Raw genomic sequence first — 20,604 nt, forward strand, 5'->3', positions numbered from 1 at the left:
TCAAAACTCAGTAATCCTGCTGTGTGGGACTTACTGAAGGCAATGGGAGGGGTAGTTGGCCCACAAGGACATCCTAGGGGGTCGACTACCCCTCCTGCTACCTCCACTAAGTCCCACACAGTGAAATTTCTAAGAGTTCTTCGGAGGCCAGGCTCCCTTTCTCCACTACTCAGCAAACATGCCCCCTGGCACACTAATGGTTGGGGGATGAAGTCAACTTTACTGCTGAGGTGCCTTGGGTGCCAAGAAGCCCTCCTAGTACCTCCTGTTTGTCCTATGCAGAAGAATTCTTGAGCGCTGGTTAGAGGCCCACCACCCTTTCTCCACCACTCTGCAAATGGGACTACTAGTTACACCAGCATTTGCAATGCAATAGGTCTCACATTTACGAGAGTTAGAGCAATTGGCGGTGTAAATTAATTTTTTTTTACTAATGTTTCTTGAAGTGGAGTGTATGTACGTTGTGTGTAGTGGAATTATGGGATATGTTCTACAGTGAAATTATGTGGATAGAAAGTATGTGGTATTATGTGTATAGGAATTATGTGGAGTCAGATTATGTGTTATGGAGAGTAGTTATGTGGTATGATAGTCTGTTTTGTGGAGTGTTAACCTAAGGTTTCGTCTTACTCATTTCCATAGAAGCTAAACTATAAACCCAATGAGACACAAAAAAAGAAGCAACCACAGAGGAGCACTTATGGGCCTAGGTAGAGGTATGAGCAGGGACACTGGCATTATGCGACTGTTCTGCTGTGATGTTTTTTCGTATAATTATACATTTTCCGTATTTGCCACATAATCCATCATCTGCTGCTACATATTGCTAAATGTGGCTGTTAAATTGGTACTAATGGTGTGCAAACCTCTCTTGCTTCTTTCTGTATTTCTCTTGCCTCTTTCTGTACTTCTCTTGCTTCCTTCTGCACATTTCGTCCTCTTTCTATACCTTTCTTTCTTTTTCTGCAGTTCTCCTGCCTCTTTCTGCACCTCTCTCACATCTTTCTGCAACTCTATTCCTTCGTACAGAACGTCTATTGCTTCATTCTGTACCCCTCTTGCCTCTTTCTGCACCCCTCTTCCCTCATTCTGCACTTGTCTTGCATATTTCGGCACCCTTCTTGCCTCCTTCTGTACCTCTGTTGCTTCTTTCTGTACTTCTCTTGCTTCTTTTTGCACCTCCCTTCTTCTTTATTCACCCCTCTTGCCCTTTCTGCAACCATCTTGCCACTTTCTCTAACCCTCTTGCCTCTTCCTGTACTTCTCTTGCTTCTTTCTGCACTTTTCTTTCTTTTTCTGCAGTTCTCTTGCCTATTTCTGTAGCTCTATTACTTCTTTCTGCAACACTAGTTATACTAGTGTTTGATCAGGTGTAGCAGATTGTCATGTGGATGATGTCATCAGTGATGTCATTTGAGATGTCATCAGTGATGTCATTGGTGATGTCACTGACCATGTCATAAATGATGCAATATGTGACATCATCAGCAGTGGATTTCGGGCATGCGAGTTACAGTTGAAACAACTAACTATAACGGAGGAATTTCAATGGTTTTGTATGAGCGACATGTCCAGCTAACTATAACACCCCTGAAACCTATGTTTTTTTCAGTGAATTTCAAAGGTTTTTTAAATGCTAATTTGTAATCATAATGTTCATTAAGCATATCAGGATTTTTTCTAGCTCTTTTAATTATCATCCCATTCTCAAACTAGTAAAAACTGCATATATCACCACTCTTCAATTGATTCCTTTTGTCAACAAAATTGCCACAAACCAGAACCACAACTAACATTAATGATATACGAACTAGGCATTCCCGTAGAAAAAAAATCAAAAACACCATTTCCGCATATTTTCCACAACCAGCCAAATCTGCAATGCTACCTAAAAAAACAGGCAATATCTCCACTTACCAGTAACAAATTAACATCAACATTTAACTTGTGTAAGGAGGTCGACTATACTGAATTATACCCAACTCACACATATTTAAAGACAAATATGTGATAGAGGTACTAATCATGCACCTCCGGCTCCCAACAAAATCACAACACCCAGCACAACCACACCCCCTCGGACCGCTCTCCCTCTACTACCTCAGAGGCAGCACAAAACAGGACAGCGGAGTTTTCCAAAATACCATATCCCCTCAACCGCACAATAGCTGAATGTTCAGAGATGTGGCAACCAACTATGCATAAGGGAGGGAACTCGCACATCAACAATAATTTACACAATCCCAAGTGTACCAGTGATATGCTATACACAATTTAGTATATAAACAAAAACTTTTCCATGTGGAGATATAGTATTGATACGTGTAGTGTACTGCACAGTGGACGCAACCATATTATCTCAGACACTGGGGAATATCTCGGTCATATAGCTGTGTAGCCCCCACCCCTTGAAGCAGAAGCGGAGTGGGCTGGTCCAACGTACGCAACTCCAGCGTAAGAGTATACATACATAGGTCACGCCTTGGGTGTGGTTCACTTGTGCGAAGATAAAAGACTCTGCCACAGCAATGGTCCTCACCCTGCCACGTGGCTCTCGCCATGACCACGTGCCTCCCCGATACAGGCCCATTGCAAACTCAGCGCCACAGCACCACAGACTTATGTCTGTATTGACTACTGCCTTTGATCTACACTGTGGAAAGGAGGGTTCATAACTTGAAATTAGATTTGGATCTACACTACGGACAACATTGAATCTAGCCTTGATTTATTTAATGCAGTGACAATTGTACTCTATGTCCTCAGAATTTGTTAAAGGATGTGACAAAAAGTATTCTTCGATGATTGTGCTGACTACTGCCTTCCATTTACACTGCGGACAGCAGGGTTCACAACTTGAATTTAGCTTTGGATCTACACTACGGACAGCATGGAATTTAACATTGATTTATTTAATGCAGAGACAATTGTGCTCTATGTACTCATATTTTGTTAAAGGATGTGATAAAAAGCATTCTTCGATGACTGTGCAGTACAGTAGGCAAGACACATTGTATCAGTGCGGGCTGCCTGGACCACGCATCATCGCACGGTGCACCCACGCTGAGTTCTTTAGGTACCACTAACTCACTGCACCACAAGTCATCACCACGTGGCCTTATTAGGACACAGGGGCATATTACCAATGATTAGCAATATTTATTGCTAACTAGGCTTAGCAACAAATTTTTTATCGCTAAGCATCGCCGAAAATTATCGCTGAGATAACGTGCTATTACCAACGTTTATCTCCAAAGCGATAAGTTTTCCGGCGATAGCGTGAATATCGCTGAGAATACAGCGATATTCAGGCATTAGCGTTAAAATGCTCTTAGCCATGTTATCCACCTCCCATTGGATAACATGGCTCAGAACTGGTCAGAGCAGGCGTTAGTTTTTGGCGATAGCGGGAATAATTCCATTGCTACGCCTGCCTTGCTAATCGGCGATAGCGAAGCTAGCGACTGCTTTCAGTCGCTAACAGGTTGGGTACGCCCACTTTGCATGTCATTAGTGATAAATATCGCTGACATGCAAAGCGGGACCCAAACCGCTCTTTATCGCCTAAAGCTGTCGCTAACTGCTGTTAGCGACAGCTTGCTAATAGAGCAATAGAATTATCGCCGCTTAGCAGCCGAAAACGGCAGCTAAAGCAGCAATAATTGCCTATCGCCCTGCTTGGTAATATGCCCCACAATTCTTTAGACAGAAGACATTGCTCCCAGTGAGACATGCCTGGACCAAGCATCAACGAAGGGTGCGCACACGCTGAGTGCCAGAGGTACCACTAACTCAGTGCACCATAAATCATCACCATGTGGCCTTATTAAGGCAGAATTCACAAAATCAAAAACATTTCTACCAGTTTGGCCCTGTGGACCACGCATCATTGCAGGGTACGTACAAGCTCAGCACCAAAGGTACTACTAACTCAGTGCACCATAAATCATCACAAAGAAGAGTGAACAGTTTTATGTCAGCAATGAGGCACACTACCACTCGAAAATCAAATTGATACAGAATTCAATAGACAAAAGACATAGGTCCGAGTACGGCCCCCCCAGGACCATGCATCATCGCAAGGTACGTACACCTTAAGCACCAAAAGGTACTACTAACTCAATGCAGCATAAATCATCACCACGTGGCCTTATTAAGGCAGAATTCACAAGACAAAAACATTGCTACCAGTGCGGCCTGCCTGGATCACGCATCATTGCAGGCTTCACAGAACCTTGCTTCAGGTGCCACTAACTCAGTGCACCACTTATCATCGCGGGCTGCACACACGCTAAATTGTGCAGCTCTACTCAACGCCACGAAGGCCATGGGCCCTTGCTAATCGCTGCCTCCTGCCTACACTGAGGTCATCAGAGCTCACAATTAAATTGCCTCTTCATTCATTATTTGCAGACTGCAGTACTAAGGAGGTATGGTGTGTTGCAAGCATTGAAGTATGTAGACACAACCGTGCCATTCGTGTCACAGCTCGTGGCTGCTTCACGTCGCTTTCGGAATGTTATGTTTTAAATTTGAGAAGGTTGAGAAGTGGAAATTTACAGGTGTTCAGTCATTCTTGCTTTAATTTTGCTGCATCCAACGCCAACTAGACAACGGCGTAACCTCAGCCCTCATCCTCCTGGACCTGTCAGCTGCCTTCGACCCGGTCTGCCACCACACACTAAGAACACGCCTCCAAGAAGCCAGAATTTGGGAAAAAGCTCTGGACTGGACCACCTCCTTCCTCTCAGACAGAACCCAGAGGGTCTGCCTCCCATGCCACCGTTCCAAAGCTACCAACCTCATCTGCGGTGTACCCCAGGGATCATCCCTCAGCCCGATGCTGTTCAACATCTACATGGCCCCCCTCGCTCAAGTGGCCCGCCAACATGACCTGAACATCATCTCCTACGCCGACGACACCCAGCTCATCCTCTCCCTCACCAAGGACCCACACACCGCCAAAACCAACCTCCACGAAGGAATGAAAGCCGTCGCAGAGTGGATGAGGAGCAGCCGTCTGAAGCTGAACTCAGACAAGACGGAAGTCCTCATCCTCGGCCCCACCCCGTCTGCCTGGAACGACTCCTGGTGGCTGACAACGCTAGGAACAGTACCGACGCCCACGGACCACGCATGCAATTTGGGAGTCATCCTCGACTCCTCCCTCTCCATGCCCAAGCAGGTCAGCGCTGTCCCCTCCTTCTGCTACAACACCCTCCGCATGCTTCGCAGGATCTACAAGTGGATCCCGATGGAAACCAGAAGAATGGTGACCCAAGCCCTCGTCAGGAGCCGGCTGGACCACAGCAACGCACTCTACGCGGGAATCCCGGCCACACACCTACAGCGACTACAATGCATCCAGAACGCCTCAGCCCGTCTGATCCTCAACCTCCCCCAAAGCAGCCACATCACCCCCCACCTCAGAGTCTGTCACTGGCTCCCCATCAACAAGAGAATCACCTTCAAGGTCCTGACCCACGCTCACAAAGCACTCCACAACTCCTGACCAGCCTACCTAAACAACAGACTCAACTTCTACACCCCCGCCCGCCAGCTCCGCTCCGCCAGCCTTGCCCTCGCCGACATCCCACGAATCCAGCGTACCACCTCCGGAGGCAGATCCTTCTCCTTCCTCGCTGCCAAGACCTGGAACACCCTCCCCACCCATCTGCGGCAGACCCAGGACCTGCTCACCTTCAGGAAGCTTCTCAAGACCTGTCTCTTTGAGCAGTAGCAGCAGCCACTTCCCCCCCATAGCGCCTTGAGACCCTCACGGGTAAGTAGCGTGCTTTACAAGTCTGTGTGATTGATTGATTGATACAACACATGTTCTGAGGATCAATTGAAATCAACAGAATTACCGTCTCTGTCTTTTTATTCCTGCATATTGGACTTTTCAACAATTACTAATTCTCTACTATCTTTTAGCTGTGGAGCTTCAGGGTGCACTATGTCCCAGGAGGTGTTGGGAGACACACCGGTGACAGAAAGGTGAGTTTCAAATATTCTTTTCAGTGTCACTCTCTCACTCTCTCTCTCCCTCTCTCCTTTGATGAACAAATGACGCACATCTTATCTTCCTTTTCATCTCACGAATTGGCTTCCCCCCGCCCACACCACCACCACCAAAGCTCGACGTCTGAGGAATCTGCGATGATGCGTGGCCATCCTAACAACGTCTGGGAAGGTTGGTTCGGCACGTTGTGGACACGTTGTGGACCCTCTTTGAAACGCGCCGGTGGCACAATGTGAGCAGAGAAGCTTCTTTCCGCTGCAACGAGAAGTCACCTCTGGGCAGTGAGAGTGGATAGTGTGCAGAAACCTGAGTGCGTAGGAATGTACAATTACCTCCGGGCAGTGGGAGTGGATAGGTTGCAGCAGTCTGGGTGCGCAGGAACGGGCACTCACCTCCGGGCACTGGGAGTGGATGAGGTGCAGCAGTCTAGGTGCGCAGTAATGAGAATTCACCGCTATGCAGTGGGAGTGCATGGGGTATAGCACCCTGGGAAGAAAAGAGCTCACAGACACCTCCTTGCAGTGGGAGTTGATGGAATACAGCAGCCGGGGTGTGCAGAGGAGTAACGCAGAAATATACGTGTGAAATTGTATGTACTCTGCAATTACTAATTGTATACTATCTTTCAGATCACTGAACATGAGGGTGCAATATAACCCGGCACGTGGTTGGACACACAAAAAGGTGAGCTGCGAAGATTTTTTCCAGTGTCAACACTCCCTCTCCTGTCCCATCTATTCCTTTCTCTCTATCACACTTTCAATGTCTTTCTTTCTCTCTCTCTCATTATTTCTTTCTCTCTATTCCTCTCCTCACTTTTTCTCTCTCTCTCTCTCTCTCTCTCTCTCTCTCTCTCTCTCTGTTTCTCTTTCTCTTTTCAAGTTATGAACCCTGCTGTCCACAGTGCAGATTAATAAATCAAGGCTAAATTCAACGCTGTCTGTAGTTTAGATCCAAAGCAGAATTCAAGTTGGGAGCTCTGCTAAATGCAGTGTTTGCAACAGGTAAGAAGAGCGGTCTAGGTGCACAAGTCCTCCAATTAAAGACAGTGCGAACAAACGATATTGTCTTGCATAATGACATGATCTCTCACCTCATTCAGTCTCATCTCTGAATCATTTTAAAGACCTGCTGGACCATACTGTAGGTCTGAGCCAGCGGGCACTTACCTACAGACACCTCTTCAGCACGGGCCTACAAGAGGGGCAGGATGCATCAGGCACAATGCACAAGTGCGAATAAGCAATGTTGCCAAGTGTTATGTTAATGTGTGATCTTTGACCTCGTTCAGTCACATCTCTGTCTCATTTTAAATGCCATCAGTACCATAAGGTAGGCCTAAGCCTACGGGCAGTGCTGCCCTACACACTCCTGTTGAGGGTGATTCTGCGGGAATAAGCAATCTTGCCATCCGTAATGATGTAATCTCTCAACTCATTCAATCATATCGATCTAATTTTAAGGACCTACTGGACTGTACAACAGATACATGGCGTTGGCTTCTGGACACTTTACTTAGCTCCTTAATGAGTGTACACGCACACAGGCTCCCGCCACTGCATTCAACGTGAACATTAAGCATCTAGCACTAGCTCTATTCCTATGTATATAAACATTACCATAATATATTATTATTTAACCTTGTGTTTTCTTGTGAACTCCAACTTCTCTTTTAACCGCAATTACCACTAACGATTGATCGTACTTCAAAAATGAAGGATGCACTCAACTCCTATTTTCTATCAAGCTTAAAATAAACTTTCATATACCTACAAACATTTCCACCATTAAATTATTTCTCTCTTTACAGTAAATCATTCATTGGCTGAAAGGGGCTGAGCGGGAACTCTCTCCTGCAATGATGCCCTGAACACTCTAATACCTACCATTGCAGTATCAAGACACCATTCCATTGTGGAGACCTGCTCTTCTATACAAATGTACCCCAGACTCAGATCTTGCATCAGGCACAATGCACAAGTGCGAATAAGCAATGTTGCCAAGTGTTATGTTAATTTGTGATTCAATCACATCTCTGTCTCATTTTAAATGCCATCAGTACCATAAAGTAGGCCTAAGCCTAAGGGCAGTGCTGCCCTACACACTCCTGTTGAGGGTGATTCTACGGGAGAGGTGGGGTTCACTACCCTAAGTGTGCATGAGAGAAAAAGCAATCTTGCAGTCCGTAATGATGTAATCTCTCACCTCATTCAATCATATCGATCTAATTTTAAGGACCTACTAGACTGTACAACAGACACATGGGGTTGGCTTTTAGGACACTTTACTTAGCTCCTTACTCAGTGTACACGCACACAGGCTCCCGCCACTGCATTACACGTGAACATTAAGCTTCTAGCATATGCTCTATTCCAATGTATATAAACATTCCCATAATATATTATTATTTACCCTTGTGTTTTCTTGTGAACTCCAACTCCTCTTTGAACCACAATTACCACTAACGATTGATCGTACTTCAAAAACGAAGGATGCACTCAACTCCTATTTTCTATCAAGCTTAAAATAAACATTCATTTACCTACAAACATTTCCACCATTAAACTATTTCTCTCTTTACAGTAAATCATTCATTGGCTGAAAGGGGCTGAGCGGGAACTCTAGCCTGCAATGATGCCCTGAGCACTCTAATACCTTCCATTGCAGTATCAAGACACCATTCCATTGTGGAGACCTGCTCTTCTATACAAATGTACCCCAGACTCAGATCTTGCACAAACACGTCGTGGGACACCAGTGGTTGCAGCCAGGTGACCTGTGAAGCCTCAGTTTGCAAGACCTATACTTGAGCACATTGCTGGGTAGGGACTGGGGTGCAGCACTCTGGGTGCACAGGTGCATGCAAGCGATTTTCCAGTCAGTTATAATGTAGGACTATATTATCAAACAACGGCAATAACATTTTCACCACTTTAGCGACAGGAAAATGGCGCTAAAGCGACGATAAAGGTTTGATAATATGCCCTTGTGAATTCCCATAGAATTCCAGGTTCACACCAAAACTGAGCTTCTAAGAGACTTCAAAACACCATATTATAAACCCCTTAGTGTTGCTTTAGCGGCGGTTTCTTGCCACTAAAACTGCGATAATATTATCGCCCTTCCTTCATAATATGACCCAAAATATCTGGCTTCATGCATTTAATTTTAAGGACTTCGTAAACCACACTCTATCTTGCAGATCCCTGCATCATAGACAAATGAGTGACAGACAGTAAACACTACTGACTAAGTGCAATAGGACAACGCTCTATCTCCTCTTGCCTCCACTCTTTTAACTCTCTCTCCCCTTCTCACAGCCACCCACTGCCCCTCCCTTACATTTTCACTATGGACCTTTCATTCGACCTTGCTTTCTTAATCTCTTTCACATAGCAGACATACTTATATTTTATTTTTGTCTTGCAGGTTACCTACTCTGCTTCCACTTAGTCCAACCCACTTTTTTTTATTATACTGTTCTGTTAAAGTTACATTTTTATTTATTTCTGTTTTAATAAAGGTTACTTAAAAAAAAATGAGTGTACACGTCTTCTTTTTGTGACAACACTTGACTATTATTTATTGTGATAATCATCTGTTTATAGAACATTTTAATGTAACTAACTGTTATGCACATGAATCTTGGGTAATTATACAAGTTAAAGAGTTCTATGAGTGTATCACTTTATAACACCATAAGTACTGCTCGTGTGATTCCAAAACAAATAAGGCACTGCTGAGCACCACGGAGGCTTCAGGGACTGCCGAGGCACACCCTGCATATTTAACTAAAAATCCTGAGTATGACGATGCCCAGACTTAATTTGGCCTCGAACAATTAGTAAATAATTCCCAGGAAGGTGGAGCTCTGCTAGACTGCAAAACGTCTCTGTACCCTTCTGCAACCAATTCACATGTGGCATTAAAATACTACTTAATTTGTAAAAGGAAAAGTGCTGGGGCTCAAACATTTAATAAGAAAACAATGGTGTTTATGACTGGAAGTGTAATACCCAGGTGGACTCTTTACCAGCTCTTCTTCCTTTTCAGAGGTGCTGGCTGTAGGTAAACCCTCATATTTACCCAGGGGCCTCTACATGACAGAGAGGAAACTAAACAAAGACAACCCATCAATCAATCAATCACTTCATTTATAAAGTGCGCTACATACCCGTGAGGTTCTCAAGGCACTGGGGGGGAAGGGGGGCAGCTACTTATCGAAGAGCCAGGTCTTGAGGAGTTTTCTGAAGTCCAGCAGGTCCTGAGTCTGTCGTAGGCTGGTGGTGGGGGGGGGCCTTCCAGGTCTTAGCGGCGAGGTAGAAGAAGGATCTGCCGTCGGCGGTGGTTTTTCAAATACGAGGAACTGTGGCGAGGGTGAGGTTGGCTGAGCGGAGGTTTCGGGTGGGGGTGTGGAAGCTGAGTCTGTTGTTGAGGTATGTAGGTCCGGTGTTGTGTAGGGCTTTGTGCGCGTGGATGATGAGTTTGAAGGTGATCCTCTTGTTGACAGGGAGCCAGTGCAGGCCTCTCAGGTAGGGTGTGATGTGGCTGCGTTGAGGGACGTTTAGGATCAGTCGTGCCGAGGCGTTCTGGAATCGTTATAGTCGTCTCAGGAGCTTGGTTGTTGTTCCTGAGGAGAGGGCGTTCCCGTAGTCGAGTCTGATGGTGATGAGGGCCTGGGTTAAGGTTTTTCTCGTGAAGGGGGGGATCCATTTGAAGATCCTACGGAGCATGCAGAGGGTATTGAAGCAGGACGCGGAGACGGCGCTGACTTGCCTGGTCATGGAGAGGGTGGAGTCAAGGATGACCCCCAGGTTGCGTGCGTGCTCTGTGGGTTCCGGGGCTGTGCCTAGCAATGCGGTCCACCAAGAGTCGTCCCAGGCTGATGGGGTGGGTCCGAGAATGAGGACCTTCGTCTTGTCTGAGTTCAGCTTGTCTGCTGTCCTTTATCCAGTCGGCTATGGCCTTCATTCCTCTGTGGAGGTTGGCTTTGGCGGTGTGGGGGTCTTCGGTGAGGTATATGATCAGCTGGGTGCCGTCGGCGTAGGAGATGATGTTGAGGTTATGTTGTCGTGCGACGTGGGCGAGCGGTGCCATGTAGATATTGAACAGCTTCGGGCTGAGGGAGGATCCCTGTGGGACGCCGCAGATGATCTCTGTGGATTTCAAGCGGAAGGGTGGGAGGTGGACGCTCTGGGTTCTGCCGGAGAGAAAGGATGTGGTCCAGGCCAGGCCTTCTCTTGAATTCCGGCGTCATGGAGGCGTGCTGATAGGGTGCCGTGGCAGACTGTGTCAAAGGCTGCTGATAGGTCCAGGAGGATGAGGGCGGCTGTTTCTCCTTTGTCCATGATGTCATCGGTGGCGGCGATGAGGGCTCCCCTTGATGTTGGCAGCAGGCGGCAGGCCCGGCTCCGGCTACCACCATACTGAGGAGCAACTCCGGCGGTGGGTGAAGGTGCGCCGGGCAGTCTTCCGCTGCTCCGGTATCCGGCGTACCCACCATCAGCTGACCCACCGTTGGGCAGACATTTTGGACCGGGAGCAGGACCTGTTGGACCTGCTTGGCGTCGAGGTCGTGGGTCTTGGTGAGTGGCTACCCAAAAAAATAAAAAGTGTGTGTATAATATATATCTCTATAGTAGTATAAGTATTGTTATTGTATCTTTGTAAATCTTGGCTGAATAAGTAACGCGATGACTGGTGCTCCTAGTTACATTTCCGATGTATTCCGTTATTATATCTACTGTAATTGTATGACACTGGTCTGTGCTGCGCTTCTTCATCTTCACTGACTCTTGCGTGTTCAATTTGGCGCTAGCTTTTGCTGTTTATTGGTGTGAGATTTTCTTTATTGTAGAGAACTGAAGTTAGTTAATGCTATTAATAGAGTCTTGTCCTTCCTTTGTCCGTCAGTGAAAATAGCCGTTGATGGATAATTGTACGTGTTTGAATATTGTATCATTTTTTTTTTCACGGCCTTCTCTTCTGCATGAAGCCTCCTCTGGCAATGAATGCAAAAGTTACTTTGTTCTTCTTACCTCAGCCAGGGCCGGCTTTAGGCATGTGCAAGCTGTGCAACTGCACAGGGCCACCAAACGCCAGGGGCCACCCCACCAATATATATCCTTAATTTAATAATCCTCAGAGGATGGATACATATTTGCGTGGCGGCCCCTGGCAGGGATTTGATGCCTCCGGCTCTGTTCCACTTCCAAACACCCTGACTCCCCCCTCTTCACTGGCCTCCGTGCTCCGCCCCAACCTCCTCTTCCGGGCCCCCCACCTACGCTCCCTGGCCAGGAGTCCAGGACCACCATGAGCCTAGAGCCGCCCCTGCCTCAGCCCTCCATAGAACTGATGTAGTTTGTTTATTGAGTGGATAGGGCAGCAGTAGTATTCAGTCAGTAGCAAAACAAAATATGATGCAATGAACGTACAATTTTGTGTTAGTATGCACAAAGTTAAGCATGTCTCCTCCTTGTGATCTATGCATTTTGCTGGCAAAAAATTAAAAAGAAATGGCTACTTACAGATAATTGATTACCCCATTCTTGAATCGGTGGTGTTGTTCAGGTGTTACTGCCTCTGTGTTCGGTACCATCCACCAGTGCCGACGGGGACAGCGGCGCTGCGACGGTGTCAGCAGAGGCGATCCCGGAGGGGAATGGAGGACCAGAGGCACCTACAGAAGCACCGGCAGCAGTGGGGGAGGAGCCAACAACGGTGGGCGATGGTAAGTTACATTCAATAGTGATCCGCATTACTTGGTGGGTGGGGAAAATTTCCTCACTGTACTCTGATATTTATAATGAAGTTCTACTGGACAATATATGACGCCACCTTTGTCATTACCAAGCTTAGCAATAGCATTACCACCGGCGAGAATTGATAAAATAACAGGCCTCTTCTATGTGACTACAACTCAGCTGTGAAAGGTTGGTGGCAGACTAAAAAAGTCTTATCCACAACATTACTTGACCGCAATGGATTAACACTTAGGAGATTGATTTTAAGTATGATGAAAGGAGCAAGGAAAAAGCACCAATCATATAATATAGAAGGATACTTTGGAATCAGCAATGCAGGTGGCTGATAGCAGTCGGATGCATGGGTTGTTGTGGAAGCATAGAAAGGGCGAAAACACAGCTGCCTGCGTGGGTGGGAGACACATCCAATATCGGTGGGTAGTGGATACTAGTGTCAGCAGCGGTGTTTTGGTTAAACCCAAAGGCAAGGGAAGGAGGGTACGACTGGATGCATTCCGGGTCGTTGCTGGCGAAACACAAACCACCTAAGGTTTGTTGCGCGATATAAAGAATGATAGTCTCTATACTAGACATTTACTAGTACTAGCTGGCCCCTGTTAATTAATGTTAGTTTGAGACTGTCACTGTTCCCGGAAGCACAGAGTATATGATATAAAAAAACGAGATATGAAAAAGACAGGTGTTCGTATGTGTGTGACCGTTGAAGTACACCCATGCTATGCTACTAGGGCAGGCATAATGCCGTGCCAAAAAGTCAAACAAATTAAGTATATAAGCCGTAGAATGTTCAAGATAGATAAAACAACATATTTTGTACTCAGCTTGCTTGCTAGTGCTACTGTACTGTGCCGCCCACTATGTGTTGAATACATTTTGTGTTCTTGATTTGCTCGGATTTTGGATTACAACAATTCTGTCTCTTTCTTTATAGTTACTCCTTCAAAACCAACGAGGAAGGAGTTGGCAGTCCGGGCCCGGCTGCGGAAACTGCAGGCCATCGTTGAGGCCTACCGCTGGCTGGTGGCTCAGGCCGAGGAGGAGGAGGCGGCGGCAGCAGCTGCTGCCTCTTCCAATGCCCCGGCCCCCAAGCCTGCAGGAGTACGTCGGCGTGGTCAGGCAGCCGCCCGCCGCCAGATTTTTCCAACATCGGCCACCCCCCCACAACAACATGCATGCCAATGTAGGTGCCGCCAGTTCCAAAGAAAGATTCTCCTCCGGGTAGCCAGGCTGGAGGCTCAGAGTCAGACAAATACTCAAATAGAGGAGCGTGTGAAGATCATGGTTGATAAACACTTAAAAGCCCGCCGGCTTTGAGATGGACCCTGTTTGTTGTTTGCCCCTTTTTCAATCCTTTTGTTGGTGGGTGGGAATTGGGTGTTGGGGTTTTTTACATTACATTGAACGTGGGAATTTGGTTGGGGTTAGGGGAGGCGGGTAGGCACAGCTGTGGGGTAAGATTTATATATATTTTATTTTTGTATCATCTTTATTTATATTATGTTAAAAATAAACGAGACACAAAGTTATGTTCAAAAGAAAACATTTGAAGTTCATTTGCGTTTCTTGGGGGGTTGGAGGGGGGACTGTTTCACCAAATAATGTACGTTGTGCAACATCTCAAGGTTTAATTGGCCATGCAGGTCGGCGGACAGTGCTTTCTAATAAAAAAATATATTGCCCACATCTTTAACATGCAGACAGATAGATGCGGTAAACCCTCACCGAGTTATATTTGTAGTATTAGAAGAACTACCAGTCTGTCTTGCGTTATACCTCACTGCAAACTTATCTTACTTGTGATTGCTGATGATGATTTATGATGAAGTGTGGCACTGCAAGGGCTGCATTTGTTTCCCAAGACAATGGCGAAGAATCTGTGGTTCTGATTCTGAACTTCTGTGATAGTAGTAGTAGACAGACCCTGCCAGTAGCATTTAGAGACAAAAAGAAAGAGGCAGTCATTTGCGTGACAGACAATGTGGGGGTAGTATAAGTAAGTACAGTACATTACACGGCTGACCCAATATTGCAACTGCTAAACTGAAACAAAACAATGGTTTTGGGGACTGGAAACTAAGTGCAAGAGAAGATAAGAAGTTCAACTGTAGTTGTAGTACTCACGGCAACGTCAAACTTTTCTAAATCATAATGCTTTAAACTTAAACCCAAACAATTACGCCAATTCATTAGATGTATTCGTTGTTTAATGTTAATGGTAAATTATTTGGCATTATACACAGAGCTTGAGTTGGGGAGCCGAAGAAGATCCTGGCCATGCCTTGTTGACATTTCACTATTGTTGCTTTCACCACATCTGCCCCAGCAAGCGCGTGATCAAATTGTTGGTGTATATTTAATGTAAGAAACATCACACCTCAATGTAACCACGCAGCCCGGGGGAAGAGGGTTAGGGTTTGTTGAATGGATGGGTACGGGGGTTTTGAGAAAGGTTTGAGAAAGAAAAACAGTACGCATGGAGATTGGAGACAACAAAAGCAAAACAATGAAGACGATGATTTATGATGTTGATCCGCTAGCCAATGAATGTAAGGAATAAACGTAAGAAAAGGACACGCTGAATATCATTCTTGGTTTCCCGCCATCCAATTGCTTGATGATGAGGATTTGTGGTAAGGGTGAGTTGATGCTCATAGTATAATAGCAGTGGGTGAAAAACGTCCAGCCTGAAAAAGAAAAGGCAAATACAAAAGAATGTGAATGACCTAAACAAATTGTAATACAGTGAAGATAAAAAAAATAATACAAGAGGAGTAGTCGTATGAGAGGACTTTCAGACTGAGGCGGCTTGGATACAATATGTATAAGTCTACTAGTTACACATCATTATTAATCTAGAAGTACAAAAAAAGACAGGAGCCAGCACAGAACAGGCCCAAGACGACACAGGGTCGCCCGTAATACAAACTGCATTTCCCTAAAAATTTCACAGAGCCACAGAAAGGTGAATGAAAATGAAAAAGCAACCTAGCATTTACAAAATTAATCAACAAAATCAATGCGTCATTCTCCATCATCAATCATACCACTATTGTACTCTACCACTGCACAGTGCACACACATGTAGTAGCCTGGGTCTACTGTGCTGTGCCTCTTATTTGTATTTATTATTACCTTGTATTCCACTCCAAGAAACATCGTACATCAATCAGCTCAGATCCAACTGCCTGACAGCAAAGATATGGTGGTGACCATAATTATCAGCAACAGCAACTCAGTCTGTAGTGAGTGACTACGATAAATTAAGTCCTGACTGCATCTGTAGTAGTAGGAACACAAGTGCGTAAATAATTTATATTATTAAATAACATGGAAAAATTGGCTATCACGTGAGTCTGAAGTTACTAGTATACTTCAACTCCATGCGCATTTGCTCAGAGTCAGCAAAACAATACATCCAATGCAATGCATGGCATCATTCATTTAATATACCTGTTTTGCTCTTCTCTTTCACTGTCAGATGATTGATCACAGATGCTGCCGAGCCTTTGTAATGCGAGTCACAACAAGTTGCCTTCAGTTGTGGATGCCTGCTCAAGTTTCTTTTGACACTGAAGAGTCGTCTATGAATGCCTGCAGACAGAGGTGGTAGCCTTAAGACTCAGTAAGGCAGTGATGAGTTGCAGATTTCAAATGAAATAGAGGATGGCTGTAGTCATGTACAGTTCACTTGTTATGGAGGGACTGTTAGAGGCTACATTATTGTTATTGTACTATACTCCATCTACAACATCAAATGTATGGCTGGCAAGATGGAATTGTATTGACTTGAGTGGGAGTCAAGAAGATGGAGCAAGACTCTGAGGAGTGCAGTCAACTTGGAACATAAATGAACAGGCGTGCAACTCCAGCAGGTAAATAAAAAAATACAGTGAAAATAAATGCACAGGCGTGCAACTCCAGTAGGTACATAAAAAGAATGAGTGGTGGGGATGGATTTGGTTGTGGTTTTTAATATTAGCAGTTTTGCACCAGAAAGCCATTTTTAATAAGAAAATAAATAACACAAATAAAAGAAGGGAGAAAGTAACAATTTAAAAGCCTATTGGTCAGGGAAGAGGAGCTCGTCCTCAAACTCTGGGGGTTCGGACATAAGTAGGTCATGTAACACAGTAGTGATGATATCTTCGGGCTCGCTTTCTTCATCCTGCTCTGATTCACGTACAGTATAGTCTGGTGGTATGAAGTGTTGATTCATTTTTATCATTGTCAGCCTCTCCACGCTTTTGGGGGAGAGACTGGTCCTTTTCGATGTCACAATGGCACCAGCAGCACTGAAAACCCGCTCAGAGGCGACACTGGCTACAGGACAAGCCAGATACTTTATCGCCAGCCTGCTCAGCACTGGCCACTGTCTCCTTCTTTCATACCAATAGACCAATGGGCTTTGCTCCATGAACACCTCTGTTGTGTCATCCAGATAGGCCTGAACCATCCGCTCAGTGTTCATTGGTGCTCAGCTTTGCTGGTCCTCTTTTCCCTTTTCAACAGCAACGGACTTACCCATCCCCTTTTGTAGAAAAAAAGCAGTTATGCTTTTGGTTGTGTCTGCTGAATCAGATCGTGTAGGTGCTGCTTTTGGTACTGTTGGTGCCTGCTGGGAAGCGGACGCACTGCTCTCATGCTCTGATGAACTTGCCTCATGAGGATGGCCTGGAGTACTTTGACTGTCCTGGGCTGGCACTGGCAGGCCTTTAAGTAACAGCCGTTCAGTTTCTAAATCATTAGCTTCCACAGCTATGGAAGTTTTGTAATTGGCAACATCCCCATCTGAAAAAGGAATTACTGCGCTACTGCTGACAAACAATTTGTACCGTGGATCCAACATTGTTGCAGGTATGTAATTTTGATCTGACACAATCATTTGAAGCCTTGCATTTCCAGATAAGCGGTTGGCTAAGGCCTTGGCCAAGGTATATGCATCAACTTTTTCTTCGTCACCTTCGTATGTTTCACAGACCTCCTTCAGCTGTTGCTCGAGCATGTACAACAATGGGATGGCTTGGCCCATAGTACAGTCCTCCCTGCTAACTGCACGTGTGAAGACCTCAAAAGGTTGTAGCATCTCTGTCAAGCATTTAATGATGTCCCACTGCCACATCTCAACGGTCAGGGTTTTAAGATTAACAGTAGGATCCACTAATCTTCTTGACATTACATAAGCATTCAGTGGTATGTACTGCTCAAAGAGACGCTCAAGCATGAAATAAGTAGAGTTCCAACGTGTTTGGACCTCCTGGATCAGTGCTTTGACTGGCAATTTATGCTCCCTGCTGAATGACGCGTAGCAGCTTCCCCGCTTTAAAAGAATGGTTAAAATGTGTGCATATTCTTCTGCAGATGGTCAGTATGTTGCTGACTTTGGCTTCAGTTTTCAGAAAGTCTTGCACGACTAAGTTAATGCAGTGTGCCAAACAGGGTACCCTGAAATACTGTCCATCTCTCATTGCCTTCACTACATTACTGCCATTGTCGGTGGCAACAAAACCAATCTTAAGGCCTCTTAGTTTCAGCCATTCAAAGACCTTGCTGTTAAACTCAGACAAAATGTTTTCAGCAGTATGATTTTTCTCCATACCAAACATGGCTACAGTTGCATGTCTGCGAGTATCATTAAAAATCCCAGCAACGTCAAGAAGGCCTGAAGTTAACTTGTCTTTAACACCTGCAAAAGAGATCCAGTGTGCGGTGATGCACATGTAATCTGCTGTGGCTTCGCGACTGCCCAACATGTCTGTTGTCAGGTGGATACAATGGACAACACTCTGTTGTAAGGCTTTCCCAATCAATTCCAGCACGTCGTGGTGTAGTGCTGGAAAAGCAACTCTTGCAAAATAATAGCGACTGGGAACGTCCCATTTTGGGGCGAGTGTTGCCACTAATTCCCGAAATCCCACTGCCTCAACAAATGAAAATGGGAGAAGTTCGAGTGGAAACATTTTTGCAAGTTTCGCATTGTACAAACGTGCTATTGGGTGGTTCCGCTCGTACTTTCCCTCCTGCCTAAACATGCCAGTAATGGTAAGCTGCTTGGTAATTCTTTCTGTTCTGCTAGACGGACCACCTTTCAACGCAGACTTTGCACTCCTTGGTGTCTCCGGCTGACTCTGGTGCCACTGAGAAGTTGCTGATGCGGAGGATTTGGACTGAACCACTCCAGTGCTGGCGACAGGGCTCATTTGTTTACCACTCCCAGATAGAAGGTCATCGTCTCCCTCTTCTTCCATGAGTGGACCTTGTAGTACTGTATCCCCACCAACACCAGTGCTTACATTTTTTAAGCTTGCAAGGTGGTTCTCCCACTGAATTGCGTGTGTTTTTTTCAAATGGGTCGTTTGGCCTCCAGTACCATAGTTTGTACCAATCTTACCACGACTAACATTGGTATGACAAATGGTGCATATAGCAATGTTCTCCTGATGTGGGTGAACCGTAGAAAAAACCCAGACTGGGGAGCTAAACTTTTGTCTCCTGCCATAGGAAGAGGACCCACTTCCAATGCCGGATGAACTGGAGGATTTTTGTTGAATTTCCCTGTGTGACAGCTCAGTACTAGTACTGCCACTACCTCCTTCTGTTGAGGTGGCGCTTGTGCTTGATGTCGCACGCTGCCGGGCCTTCGCTGATGAAAAAATGGGAGCTGGTGTTACTTTGGGTGCTGAGTGTGTAGGAGTTATACGTGCTACCTGCTCATCACTAATCGCAGCCCTTCTGGATAGGGTGAAAATGTTGGTCTCTACATCCTCTGCACCAGGAATAACGCTCGTGATGATGACATTGTCAGACCCGTCTTTATCACCAGCAGTATCCTGCTCACCTACATCAACCTCCATAAGATAAAGCTTTGAAGGATCCTTCCTTTTTCCTAGCCTGGTCTTGGGATGTCTCTCCTTTGAATGCTCAGATACTCGTGGTAGATGCCATTCCTTATCAAGGTCATCTGAAGGGATGCTTGGCGAAGAACTCGATGCACTGCCACTAACCCTCCTTTCCCTTGGTAAATTGAAAGACAGTAGATCACCTCCAGAAGTGGCTTCCTCTTCTTCTTGCTCGGAATGAGGCTCTACTTCCTGAACTACCCCGACATCGGGAGGAACAACTACTACTATTGCGTGCGGAGATGGTGGTTGTTGTTCTTGAGGAAGTACTATAGCGGGCTGTGGTTCTTCAACAACTACTATTGTGGGATTTGGTTGTTGTTGTTGAACAACTATTGCGGGCGGTGGTTGTGGTTGTTCAACAACTATTGCGGGAAGTGGTTGTGGTTGTTGAACATCTACTGCTGGCGGTGGTTGTTGAGCACTTTCATCTTGCGTGGATTGTGTACTACTTTGAGACAGCGATAAGTTTAGTTCAGGCTCAGTATCACTGCTTTGTAACACTAGGCTGGCTACCTCTTCGACCCTCATGTGCTTGGCCCTGGGTTGGTGGCTTGCCCCCGCTAATGCGGATGTGCTGGCCCCAGCTTGCACCCCGGACACCGCTGCTGCAGGCGTACCTTTTGGGGGCCCAAAAAAGGTTTTGGGGTCCATACCAGACTTACGTGACACTTCCTTCTTCTGTACCTTCTTCTCAGCAACTTTCTTGGTGGTGGAGGACCTGGTACCTGCTTTCTTAGGGCCCATCTTCTTCTGAAGTCAGCACACAGCAGCACTCAGTAGCACAAATTGCAGAGATGTGTGGTCAGATGAGTCACACACCACACGTGGCGTACAACTGAAGGACGTCCGTCTGGCAGTAGAACGGGCGATGGATGAAAACAACCAGCACCTCCTCAATCTTTTTTTGTGCACCTAC

General features: G+C 45.8%; 1 protein-coding gene across 1 annotated transcript in view; it reads left to right on the plus strand.

Annotated features, from left to right (window-relative positions):
* Positions 1 to 20,604, plus strand: part of LOC147730965 (uncharacterized) — a 40,529-nt gene that overhangs the window by 13,601 nt on the left and 6,324 nt on the right. The gene's annotated exons all lie outside the window — the stretch shown is intronic.

Source organism: Lissotriton vulgaris, chromosome 2_1 (assembly GCF_964263255.1).
Source record: "Lissotriton vulgaris chromosome 2_1, aLisVul1.2, whole genome shotgun sequence".
NCBI classification, from domain to species: Eukaryota; Metazoa; Chordata; class Amphibia; order Caudata; family Salamandridae; genus Lissotriton; species Lissotriton vulgaris.